At 39.4% G+C, this 10391-nt stretch overlaps 1 protein-coding gene across 1 annotated transcript in view; it reads right to left on the reverse strand.

Annotated features, from left to right (window-relative positions):
• Positions 1-10263, reverse strand: part of SIPA1L2 (signal induced proliferation associated 1 like 2) — a 125301-nt gene extending 115038 nt beyond the window's left edge. The window contains exon 1 of the mRNA XM_083856867.1: positions 10243-10263. The gene's annotated coding sequence lies outside the window, so the exon portion shown is untranslated. The remainder of the gene's footprint in view (positions 1-10242) is intronic.
• Positions 10264-10391: the final 128 nt, after the last annotated feature.

Consider the following 10391-nt stretch of genomic DNA (forward strand, 5'->3'; position numbering starts at 1 on the left):
GAGCAAGAGCAGGAGTCATCTCAAGCTTCTGAGGTTCTGCTGGCTCTTGTTTATAGCTAATGAAACTAAGATGTTTTCAGAACTGAACCATTTTAATTTGTATTTTTAAATACTCAGACAAATCACAGATTTTTTTTTTTCCCAGACACATGGGTACGTCTAGTGTGAGTTATCACAAGTTTCACCATACTAAAATTAGTAGCCAAAGCAAAAGAACCAAATACCAATCTAAGTTTGACTTTTTGAGAGCCAATTTCAAATTCACATCCTGCTCTTTAACACTAAAACAATCTTTTGGAAGGAATCTAATGGAATTGCTCAACAGAAATTCACGCATTCAAATTCTAGTATTGCTAATCACATTTTAAAATTCAGTGACAAGGTCAGCAAAGTATATCTGAAGCCAAACCTCAGAGGACATGCTACTACTGTCTTTATGCATTTATTTTATTGTTAAGTTCTCTAGACATAAAATATTTAACTGCAAATAATTTATTTGGGAATTCTTGTCCACTGGTTTAAACAAAGAATATTTAATATGAGCCTATAATACAAGACCATAATGAGTCTTGTAAAAAGATCTTCATAATATTGTAATAGAGAAATATTCTGTACAAATTCTGTAATATGATAAAGTGGAATCACAGTATGCTGGAATATCAACTAAAATTCTCAATTATCAGAGCAACTGATACCACAAAAACCAGTTAATATTTCCTAGATTAATTCACACTGGAAGCCACACCAGCACTGTATTTAGACTGACTTGCTCAGGGCTTTGCCCAGTCTAGTCTTAAGAAAAATGGAAAGGATGTAGATTTGAGAACCTGTGCTACCTATTCCTGTTCCTCAGTGTCTTTAGGGTGAATTTTATTTGCAGGTGCCAAATCAGAACCTCACTCATTTTAGACTGTGACCACTGCCTCTGTTCCTCCTGTCACGTACCCCTGTAAAGGGCCTGGCTATGTGTTCTTGTAAATCTCTAAGGTATCACCTTGTGAGGCAGCTCTTGAGCATCCTCTGAGCTTTCTGATGTCCAGGCTGAGCAAAGTCATTTCTCTCAACCTCTCCTTATGTGCTCCAAGCCCTTCATTTTCCTGGCTTTCCGCTGAATTAGATTCAATTTACTCAATGTATTTGGGGAAACCAAAACTGGATGGGGTACACCACAGTGGTGGCCTAAAGAACACAGAGTATTGGCAATCCAGTGGCTGTGCTTCTGCTCACCCAGCCTGGTATGCTGCTGGCATTTGTCACTGTCAGTGGAGCCTGCGGTGCTGACTCCTGTGTCAGAATGGGAGGGTCCCTTCCAGCAGAGCTGTCTCCCAGGAAGTCACTCCCCACCCCGTCCTGTGGCAAGGGGAAGATGAATTTATCCTTGTGGAATGTCATGGGGTTCATCACAGTCCATTCCACCAGCCCCTCTCAGTGACAGAGCACTGTCCTCCAACAAGTCAACTACTTCCACAACGTGATGTCATGTGCAAATTTGACAAATTTGATTTCATCTCCTCCTCCAGGCCACAGATCAAGGTACTAAACAAAACAGGTCCCACTACAGGTATTCCACTTGTAACTCATCTCCAGGTAGAATGTAAACATTAGGTGCTGTGTTTTGAGCCTGACAATCATGCTAAAAGCCTGGATAAACTGAAGACAAATGATGGTCCAACTACCCTAAACAATATTAAATCCAATCTGATGGCATTTACAGTTTCAGTAGTACACAGAAAGGTTCCACAACTACAAATAAGTATATAAAAGATGTTCAGAAACTTGACACAAGACTATTTTAATTACTGTTTAAGGCAGAAAAAAGGGACCAAAACTGAACACAAAACAAAACCAACTGCAGTAGATTCTTTCCTAATAAGGAAAAAAACATAGGACTAAAGAAAAATGTTCATGTATGAAACATAATAATAATGAAAGGGGTTTAAGTTTCAGAATCTGTAAATACAGTCCATGAAAATAAAAACTAATTTTATCACCCAACCAAGGAAACCTAAAGTCATTATCCACCTTATATATGAGCCATGAAATAGGAAAGACTTCACAGTGTAACAAACAAAGCAATACAAACAATTTCTTGAAGGAACTTTAAACTTATTTATCAATTTAATTGATTAATATTATACCTACAGCTGCCACAGATACCCTGACCCCTACTTAGTGGATTTCTAGTTGAGTAAATTTTCACACCCACAGAAGACAACACTTGCTGAGAATGGTTTATATTGTGAAGTTGTTTTTTCATTCTTATACCTGGTTATTAAGTCACAGAGACAAATATCTAACAGATTTTAGATATTTCTTACTATTACTTTTCCCTGCAGTGATTACCATAGCTGCCATACAACTGTACTGAGAGATGCATTTGACACAGCTGACATAGAGAAAAAGAAATAACTTGCAACTTTTAACACCTCTGACCTACAGGCATACTGAACACTGGAAAATGAGTGGCTAGGAAAATTGATACTGTTTGGTACAGCCTACATAAGAAAGAGAAAACCTTTACTCTTAAGCATCTATTTTCCCCAGGAGAAAGGGTTATTATTAGGTATATATGTAAATATTCTATTTTAACACTTAGCCACACAAAGCAAGGGTGGATACTCAATTAGCAATTTGTGCATACAAAGACACAGTTTGTACACCCATTACAAGGCAGAAAGGTACACTCTGTACATTGATAATTTTAATGCACTCATATATGTAACAATACTTCCAAAAGTACAGCAGTAAAACACAAAGTAAGAACAAAACAGTTTTCAAATGGAGTATCTATTTGCTGCAGATCAGTATAACAGAAAGAATGGTCACCAATTTTTATTTCCTACAAAAATAAGGCTTATGCAATCACAGTAACTCCTTCCTCCACCTCAAGATTTTTTGAACGTATTTGACTCAGCAGAATCTGATAGATAAATTTTCAAGGGTAGTTATGCTCCTAAAAACTTAATTTCAAAGTTTCTCTGGTTTAAGCAACCACGGAGAAAAAGCACAAAGCATTCCAAGTGTGACAGAAGCAGACATTAGCAAAATTACCAAATCTGACAATCTCACAGACTAATGAAGTAGTGCTTGCCCTTCACTCAAATCTCCACCAGAGGCAATGATTTCCAGGGGTCCAAGTTAAGCAGCCTCGCTCAGAATGCTGGTAAAACCCTCTGCCCTATCAGTAGAAACATCATCCTTTATAGAAAATATTTGAGGTCAATTTATATTTGAGGTTTTTCAGTGTAACACTCTGAGCAACCATCTGTACAGCTCTTGACCAATTTAGGTAATCTCATCTATCCTGGTTCCTTCTTGTAACAAACTGCTCAAATTCTACATTTAAAGAGAAGTGGAAATGAGCAAACCTGTTCACACACTTTTATGGATTACACCAATCCTGTATTTACTCCACCTCATCTCACCAACCTTAAAAATAACCTTTTGAAACAGTTTCCTATGCAAACAACACTGTGAGATTCAAAGACGTACAAAGATACTAAGAAAATTTGGAGGGGAGGGGATGAAAATAGCAGAGGATCTGAGAGGGGGTAGACACCCACTTCTAGTGTACCTGTCCATTCTCAAAAAAATGATAGCCAGACAAGGGAGAAAACATTTTTGAACACTGACAGGTTTATCCCAATAGTTTCTAATTCTGCCAGGCAGCTTCCAGGACTGAATGCAGATGCCTATGCATCTCTGCCAAATTATTTTGTGAATGGACTGTTGTTTCAGTTGTCTGAAAAAGGAACTTGAAACAGAAGGCTACGGTTTTGATAAAAGGATTTTAAGTACTTGGACATCACTTAATTGACTACTACAGCTCAGCTCAGATCAGAGAACTTGGATCAAACTAAGGAATCCTTCTCCAACAATATTATAACGGAGGCTATGGAAGTGTCAAAGTAAGTCTCATGTTCTTGCATATTTTATGAAATAATTATTTAAAAACCTAGGCTATTTAAAAACTTTCCTTATGTGATCTTCCCTGCTGAATATCCCAACAAGTTTCCCCACCCCTGAACATCCCAACAATCTAAAAGTTATTGCAGTTGAAAATATTTGCACTTCTTGCATACAATGACCATACTCAGAGAATTAATTTGTAGTCATTTATTTTGTTGTATTTAACAACATGCATTCCTTTTTAATTACCATGTAACAAGAGCGGAACAGTAGCTCTTCAAAATGCCAACACTCAACAGTTACTGTGTGCCTTATCACTGAACACCAACTTCATCTGATATTTTTGTCAAAGACATCACAAACCCAACCTAACAGAAACCCCCAGCTGATTTCACTTGTTAGCTCCAGTGTCAGACTGCAGCACACTGACATAACATAGCTTTAAACTAATTCCTACCTTGTCTCAACTCTTATCACAAGTTCCATACTGTCAAATTTCAAACATTTTTCTCTGAGCCTCAGATGGAAGAGAACAGAAGATTAATGACAACACGGCAGAGAAAATAGGCCATGGGTTTGTAAATACAATGGGTTGTTTCACATTAGTCCAATGAAGAAAAAATATTCTCACACTGGGTTTTCATTCATTATCAATTAGAATTTTTACACAACAAACCCAGAGCGTCCTGCTGGACCCAAATCACAGCTGGCAATCCTGCAGCCCACTGAGGCAAGGCAGCCACTGCCTTTGAAAAAGCTCCCTCCAATGCTTTAGGGAAACACCAAGAGGAACAAGAACAATAAGCTGTTGTCCTGACAACCTTACAAAGTAAAACCAAGGCTTATTTTACTACAGCAGAACCCTACAGACAACCTGATCACTGTAAACTTCAAGGGTAGCTGGCACTGCAACAAGCAAGACCAGCACAGCATAATACATATGCTTGCTTACACACTGTAGTTGATGCACTTTAGGCATGAGAATGTATGAACAGACACAGCCACACCCTTCTGTTCTTTTGTCCCATTTATTTTTCCACTTTGTGTCACACTAGAATTACAATGGCATTTCATGCTAAAACACATCAGGTATTCATTTTCAGTGCCAGAAGGCAGAAAAACACTAGAAGCAGAGGAGTGCTCTTTTCCTTGAATGCACTGTAGGTATCTAAAATTAGGAAATAGTCAGTTTTGAACAGAAAGCCACAAATGAGAACAACCAGAGAAGAATGATTAAATAACTTGCAACTCTCAGGTGAAAAAAAAAAAAAAAATCAAAACAACAAACCTGGAAAAACCCTAACTGACTGAAACATTCTATTGTTCACAAATACCTTCTTCACAAATTATAGGAAACAGAGCTGCATTTTTACAGTGACTATTTTGCTAACTAATTTCAGTACTTCTTTTTACTCTCCTATGTGAAAGGGAAAAAACTAGCAAAAAATATTTTAACAGTATGTGCACTTATAGCACATACTTTAGAATGTTTCACTCTGCCCTTACTCACCTTAATCACCATTTCATTGTCACATCTCTTCACAATTTATCAGATTTGACTGAAGTGACAGTAAAAGTCCAAAATGAAATGTAAGGTGGCCCAGAATCTCCTTTCCATCTCATATATATATGGAACAAAAAAGTGTTAAAAAAAAAAAAAAAAACTAAAACAAAACACAAAAAAAATGCGAAACCACTAGAAAAATTTTATAAAGGTATTAAAACACATTTTATTGCATTTAAATTAACCTGCCACAGAATATCTAATGTTCTCAGAGTACCTTTCCTAATAAAAAACATTTTAAGCATTGTAATCTGTTGTTCCTGTAATTTTCAAAACAGTTCTATCAGGTTTCTAAGAGTTTGTATCAGGTTTAATAAAAATTGGTGAGCCTAAAGGGAAATAGAAGGGCAAACTGATGAGTTTTATGAGAGCTTTGTATCTTTAATCTTTTAAGTAGTCTTTGAAGCATAGGTATTTCACAATATGACTTTTCAGGTGTAAGTTATAAGGAAATGATTTGATGGGATTTATGTTAGAGGACACATGGCACACATAAATGCAGGCAGGCAGGCATTATCACAATTCACAGCCACTATGCAGTGAGAATTCAGGCAGCACAGGGAGAGGGAGAGGAAAGAAAAACAGCAAACAATACAGGAGCATTACACAAATATCTGCAGAGCTGGGTATGCGACTTTGCAAGATCCTGAACAGAAAATGAAGACATTATATAAGAAAAGATTCAAAGTCAATGGCAAAACTCCAAGTCCTGCACTCAGAATTTTATTTAAGCTGCTGAGGGGGAGGGGCAGCCAGACAACTTCAGCTACTGCCACCTTCCAGCCTCCCAGCTACTACAAGCCAATTTACTACTGCTCCTCTAGCCCTCTAGATTCCCTCACTTTCAAAAAATAGCTGCGGTATCTTTATACACTACATGTCACAGCTTAAAAAAAAAAAAAAAAAAAAAAAGATACAGATCTTTTTTCCAAAGGAACACAGAATCCCCAGATAACAGCACTAAAATAAATGCCTACTTCATTTCAAACATCTACTATTCTTAAAATGTCTTACAAGCATGAAATCCAATAAAGCTGTTTGCTTGCATGTCCAAAAAGACGGAACAGCAGCTGCTTACACTTATTACATGTTCAGAATATTACCGCCATAAGGATTCAAGACTTTTTAAACAAAACCTTTAATTATGTATGCATAGCTCGTTATTTAAGAAATTCCAGAAAACCAGAAGAATCCACTTATAAATCTTGAGTAGCTAACTGCTGATGTAATTACAGTTTCATGATCCAAACAAGAGCCTACATATCTTCTAGTAAGAACTATGGTGCAAACTAATCACAATGACATTTCTGCCTACTGCTATCCTGTCTAACTAAAAACTAGAAGAATATCACCAATTACAATAATCCTTTTCAATCTTCTGCTCATTCAATTATGCCTCAAAGTGACTTTAAATCCAGGGTCAGTGCTTTACTACAAAGGAAGGCAGGTTCTCTCTCATTTACTTCTGTCAGGATAAATCAGATGTTTAACATTAGGTTTGCTCTTTAACAACAAACTAAAAAAAAAAAAAAAGTTATTCATGTGAAATCCTGACAATTCTTAAAAATTTAACCAGTCAGATGACATCATCACTGAATGTCATCAGGAATTAATGTTATTCTTAATGCAATTTATGTTAACAACTAGTGTTTAACAAACAAGCAAACAAACAGCTGTGAAACATACTTTTCAAACTACTAAATACAAATTCCTTCATAAATTCTTCTTATTGGGTTATTGGATTTGGTAGACAGCCCTCACACTCTTCTCTCAAAGTTCAGGTAGAAAAACCAGGGCTGACAAAGACTATCAGGGTACCCCTACTTTAAACTTCATTAACTGCCCAGATTTATAAAAGGATGATAATTGTGCTGAAAATAAAAAGAAACTGAAGTTGGTCTTGACTTTGCAAGAGGTAACATTTTAAAGAATCAGATATAAATTATGTTACCTAATACGGAAAATTTTCTACTCTGAGGAGAGCATTGCAACACACAGAAAATAAACAGCAACCTCCACTTTACTGATCCACAACCAGGCTTACCCAAACATTTTAAAATTGCAAAGCATTTTAAATTGAAAAGCAAAAACTGCATGGAAAGAGAAAAGAGCATTTGTCAAACCCTGATTTCATTTCAAGCTGTCAAAACAGCTACTGTTGGTAATCTTGGATGACTAACGTGAGAAACTAGATAACCCAGTGCCCCACCCTCTTTCCACAATCTGTAACTTGTATTATCAGAATAGCATAGCATTTCTCCCTCTATATTCCCAAACTAGATCTCTCAGCAGTAAAAGGCAGGAACCTACTGAAAATATTTTAACATCCAACCATCTAAATATAATCCTCACTCCAGCCAAGGCAAGGAGAAAACACTTCCTTTCTTCTGCAGTTTGAACAGGTGATCTGCAGATAAAGAGCTTACGTGCAATGCCTGCCTATGTCCAGTATGGAAGGGGAAAAACAAACTACTTCAGTTTAGTCATAAAAGTCAAAAGCAGCAAAAAAAAAAAAAAAAACAAACGGGGATGGTTTTGCCTGTTTGACCACTGCTTTGCCTAATTCCTCATTTGACTCTCTTCATTTGCAAGAGTATTTCACAATGCACTTGAGTAATGGCATGTCAGTAAATGCCTACAAAAAGAGACGATATTATCTTTCCTTCAGGAAAATGAAATATAAACCTTTAAAATTACTCTGATATGCACAGTAAGCAAATACCAGCTACAAAGAATTGAGCTTTTGTTTAGTTCTAAGCTTCACATTATATCCTTGGCATATATGAATGAAATGATGTTTAATTGATCCAACAGGATTGGTGAAACAGTCTGGCATCCTGACAAGCATTCCTTCTTGTTACATCTGAGTGCTGCATGACCTGCTAAGGTAACCCACTGGGCATGCAAAACCAAGACAATACATTCAGAGACCTCTCTAAATCTAGCTTTATATGAATGCTACATAAATTATAAATCAACTGCTGTGGACCCTAAGTGATGTTTAAATATCTATAATGCATTAGAGCTCTTGATGATTTAAACATGTCTGCATTAATAATAAAAGGTATTTCAAAGATCAAATTTGAAAATTGAAGTGTTTCAGAGCTACCACCAAAGAAGCGAATGGAGGGCAAATAATGCATTCCCAGTGACAAAAGGCACAATTTTGTAAAAACACAAGAAAAAGAGTAATAAGGCATCAAGTCTAGGCATTTCTATATCCAGCAGGCTGCGAAGCACTTTGGTTCTGAATGCAACTCCCAAACGTTTCAGTCTAAGGTAGCTAGAGAAAACAAATAGCTGAACAGACAATATTCATGCTCTATGGTCCCTTTTAAAATAAGCCCATCAAACTAAGTAACAACTGAGACTGAATTATTGGCTTTTCCCCATTTTCAAACATCCTGCGTTATCCAGCTGCCTCCCTTTATAGCAACGTAAATATTATGCAGAGTTACCTTCCAACTAAACAAACTTTCTTTAGCTATTAGTAACACACACATAAAATAAAGTCTAAAGCAGCAGCATGAGCTAATCCAAACAACGAACTATGTCAGCCAGTAAGCAAACCTCAAATCTGCTCGTGTCTAATGGGGGTAGAACTGACCAGAAGATAGTTTACTATTCACGTGAAGGAAAAAAAAAAAAAAAAAAGAAAAAAAAAGACAAACACAGAAATAGCTGCAGAGACAGATTAAATGCTTTCCCTCCCTGCAGGATAGCTGATATAAGAAAGCCATCTAGTGTTAACTTTCAGAAATGAAAACTGCGCACAAAAGAGCTCGGGGAAAATTTACATGTGCAATTCCCTTTAACTTTGCATATCTTTTGAATCATAAAAAAAGAAAAAAGATAAAACTCGTTTCCTCTAGAAAAGCCAGGCTGAAAGCAAGTTTTCAAACTACCGACGTAATAAAACAACGCGGCACCAAGTACTAAGGTAGTTTACTGACCTACTTGGTGAACCTGAACAGCCATATCTGAAATTTGTCAGCTCTGGAGTTGTCTTTGTCAAGCGCCGGTAACGCTGTTCCCCACCCGGGCCGGCACAGAAAGGCTGCGGAGCCTCCGGCACAAAACCGGGGGCAAAGTTGGGCCGAGCCGGCCGCTATTTAAGGAATCGCACGTCAAGTTTGGAGAACGGAGCCCTGAACAGCTACCGGAGTGTTACAAGATAACAAAGAGTGGAAAAGGATGCAGCCTGCGCCTTATATACAGTAACCAAAAAAAAGGGGGATTAAAATTATTTCAGGAAAATGCACGGGCTGAAAGAGGACTCTCCTCTGGCCCCCCAAGCGCTTGGCCGTCCCCGCTCTGAGCAGCGGCTGTCCCCAGAGATGTCCGCTCCGGACAAACTTACTCCGTAATTGCCATTATCGCTGGAGGGAGGCCGGGAGAGGGGAGCGGGGCGCTCGGGCACCCCGCAGGTGACTGGGGACCCGGAGACACCCCCGCCGCCCCCGGGCCGTTCTCCACGGGCGGATCGCATCGCTATATTTATAAAGGCGCCGTGCGGAGCGGATCGCCCCCGCCGCCTCACGGTGCCCGCCGGGGCGAGGTCTAGGGGCGCTGGGGAGGGGGGCCCGCGGCTTCCCCACCCGCCCCAGCCCTGCGTCCCCCTGCTGAGCCCGGAGAAGCCGAGCCTCCCTGCCAAAGGCACCTGAGGGAAGAGCAGATGGGTCTGCCCTCACAGCACCCTGTTCCCCGAAGCGCTCCCGAGCCCTTCCCGGGGGGAAGGCACTGCCGGCCCGCGGGGCACCGCTCCTTACCCGGTGCTGCCGCGGCCGCCGCTGCTGCTGCTGCTGCTGCTGCCCGCGCTCCGGCTGCCCCGGCGGCGGGACCCCCATGCCCCCCGCGCACACGGAACCGGGGGCCGTCCGCTGGGCTGCTGCGGGGTGCCGAGAGCGCCGCTACTCCT

This window comes from Zosterops lateralis (assembly GCF_965231275.1).
Source record: "Zosterops lateralis genome assembly, chromosome: 3".
NCBI classification, from domain to species: domain Eukaryota; kingdom Metazoa; phylum Chordata; class Aves; order Passeriformes; family Zosteropidae; genus Zosterops; species Zosterops lateralis.